Genomic DNA, 3,481 nt, shown 5'->3' on the forward strand with positions numbered 1-3,481 from the left:
GTCTGGTCCTACCTGTATCTCATTAAAACATGCATGAGTTCTTTAGAAAACAGAGCAAAGTTCATGCAAACATGTGTGCCACATTTAGTCTCCTTGCTCACTTTTCTGGTCACTATACTTGTCGATGGTATGATGTTGCGACTCTCTTCAAAAGATTTCCCTCAAATGATTCGAAACTTCATAGCGATAGAATTTCTCGTCGTACCACCCCTTATAAATCCTCTCATTTATGGCTTTAAACTGACTAAAATTCGGAACAAAGTTTTTTGTGTGATTACTTTTATAATTAGAGTAAAGTAGCACTTTATTCAATTAACATGAGTGGTTAATTTTTAATTGTACACTGTTTTTTTTTAAACGATAGGCACTGAACCAGATGCATCCACTACCTGTTGTCTTTACAGTTGTACAGTTATATATATATGTTGCACTCAATGTATTTTGAATGGTCACTTGTCTGATTGTTGTTTTGTATTTAGGAATAAAATGAATGTAATTATAAAACCTGAAGTTTTTATGTTTTTTTTTCTAAATGTCAGATATTTGAAGAGATTTTGCTTTTGAAGAGTCATCACATGCTCAAAGGACAAAAGACAAACAGGCCCAACACCTGTCAAATAAGATGTAGGTGGACTTGCTGTCTGGAATTTAACTCAAAAAACAGTCCACTAGAGGACTCTAGTGGACTATTAGAGACTTAACATGTGCCATTTGTCACACCAAGACAAAAAAAGAAGATTTTTTTTTTACATTTGAACAAGAGCTCCTAAATAACTGTGTTGCATGAATATATTTTTTTGCAGCCACTTTGACACTTTCTGGACATGTCTATGATGTTTATCAGCCTGATCATGTTGCTGATTGTAATTATGGGAAAGGATTTCTACACTGATGAGCATCCACAGTTAAACAAGCATGTAATTTTGTCTGCTTCACAAAACACATAACCTGTATCACGACTGCTGTCTTGTTTTAAGCTGATGAAATAATGCAATTCCTGTTATTTAGTTAAAATAGTTTAACTAATAAATTGTATTTCCAAATCTGTTACTTACATACCTGACGGGACGTATGTGTTTGTTTTAAGAGAAACCTTTAAATGATATCAACTCGTTATTGCTGTAAACAAGTTAAAAGTAAAAGGTTTCATTTTGAAGCTGACAAGAAGTAATTGACTTTGGTGTAGAAGTCAGGTGGAAATTTATGCTGCTTTAGCCAGTTCTTTGTGAAACTGCAAAAGTTGCTCTATTAAACTTTCAGTAAATAATAATGACATATTTATTAGGATGTGCTGAAATGAAAAAAAAAGTATATATATGTTGTTAACATGTCTTCTTTTAGGAGAACTTGTTGGACAAATAATCGCTAAATTGTCAGGTGATAGGTTTATATCAGCATAAAAAAACCTTTACAACAGAGAGCTACAGGTTTATGGGTTCAACAGCTACTGAACAGATGAGAACTAGAAAAATACTCCACTACAAGTAAAAAGTAGGCATTCTAAATGTTGTTTAAGTCAGCACATGAAAGTATTTCAGCAACATTTTAATCAAGTTTTTTTTTAAAAAAAAACAAAAAAACAACCATGTGCAGTAAAATGCTCCCTGTCAGTATTTTGCTATTACCTAAGATGCTTTCTGATTAATATCAGTGCTACAGATGTTGCATTTTAGAGCTCCAGATGTTTAAAGTTCTGCTTGTTTCACCTTCTTTTACACTAGTTTAATCTACAGCAACGCATCATATTATATATATTTATACTCATCATATGTTTGCAGAGTTGCTGACCTTTGAAAGCCACGTCTCTAAAAAGTCAGCTCTTCATGAGCTCAGAGAAACATCCCTGTTTTCAGCTTTGTGACATTTGTGATTTTGGCACACAAACTGCCAAACTATAAGACAAGGTTTACACCACACTGGCTAAATTCATTTACAAGTTCTACTCATGTTTTAAAAAAAAAAAAAAAAAAAGATGTTATCCCCTCAACCCATGCCATTTCTGGATGTTTTTGGGTGTTTTTGTCACATTTTTACTCAATGTCGACTCATTTTTGACACACATATATATATGTATATATCAAGCTGAGTTTGGTTAGTTCAAACAAAATGTCACACACGTTATTCATTCAGGGACTTACAGACAATTGAAAATTTGACAACTAATTCAGTTTTTCTAGTTTTTAACTCTTATGAATGTTGTAATGTGTGTTACGGCCCAGTGGCCAAAGGACGTGGGTTTGGACCCAAAATGAGAGGGAGACAGGTTAAAGGGAAATCAAGTGTATTTGAGGGAATCCAGGAGGCAGGTGAGGGAATCCAGGAGGCAGGTGAGGGATCCGGGGCAGGTGTGTAGGATGTAGCTGAAGGAGGAGGGTGATTTTATGTGCAGGTGCTCACGGAGGGGAAATTTTGAAGTGAAGGCTGACGTGGGAAACCGAACGGCTGCACGCTTGGACCGGTGGAGGGGACGCTGGGAAACAAGGAGAGACAAAATAGGTTACTGGTGAGCTCGAGAGTTGTACGTGTAAACCTCATGAACTTAGTGAACGCGACTAAGCGGCCTGATGTACCACTCGTGGAGTTGGCAATCGTCTGGCACTGGAGCCCAGGTGACCAGTGTGCTGATGAGGACAATGAGCTGCAGCTGTGCCAGCATGCGAGCGTCCTCCTCCAACCAGCCCCGCCCAGCCTGAAACAAACAGCACAGCCAGCCGAACACACAAACAACAGAATCCAGAAACACAGGAAAACAAGTCCATAATCACCACAATGTGGGCGATTAAAAGCAACAACTGCCTTTTAGGTTCACCAGCAGGTTTCTGAGAGGCTTTCAGTTTATTATTTACAGAACATTATGTAGATTTTTATTATTTCAAACAATGTCCTTGTCAGGTTAAAGGTCAACCGTTTTAACTGCAGCATTCAGAGGATGTTTTCAGGATGTAGTCAGGGCCACAGATTATGTTCCATGATAACAAAGTAGGAATAATGTCAAAGCAACATTCCAAAAAAATGCTTTCATGTTATCGAGAGATCCAATGATATAAAAACATGCAGTGTAAGTTGCACTGACTACGAGCAAAATTAAGACTGTCTGTCTTCGGGAATGGGAGGAATGATAACTGCAATAAAAGTGAGACAGAAACTGGGAAATCTGCACTCAAAATACACTCAAATCCTAAAAACAGCAAGCTGAAGAAATCATGTTGTCCAGCGAACACATTCACTTGACTTCTTCATTCACTGTGGTGCTTTTTTTTTTAACTTCATGTGCAGTAGGCTGAAACATGCTGAAGAAGGAATCCCCTGTCATTTTCCAAAAGCAGTGAGCTCCCATCCCAGAGCACTGATTGGCTGGTTTCAACCCCCCCTCCCCAAGAAAAACCTTGCGGTTGTCTGTACTAGACAGAGAGGAGAGGAGCGATGTGGCACTGCCAGGTAATGCATTAAAGACAAACAGAATGAAGTTTCTCCACCACGA

The 3,481-nt window shown here is 37.8% G+C and overlaps 1 protein-coding gene across 1 annotated transcript in view; it reads left to right on the plus strand.

The window, feature by feature from the left end:
• LOC103365002 (olfactory receptor 7C1-like) overlaps nt 1-3,481 on the plus strand; it is a 17,961-nt gene that overhangs the window by 11,218 nt on the left and 3,262 nt on the right. The window lies entirely within an intron of this gene.

The sequence above is a fragment of the Stegastes partitus genome, unplaced genomic scaffold, assembly GCF_000690725.1.
Source record: "Stegastes partitus isolate 25-593 unplaced genomic scaffold, Stegastes_partitus-1.0.2 Scaffold801, whole genome shotgun sequence".
NCBI lineage: Eukaryota > Metazoa > Chordata > Actinopteri > Pomacentridae > Stegastes > Stegastes partitus.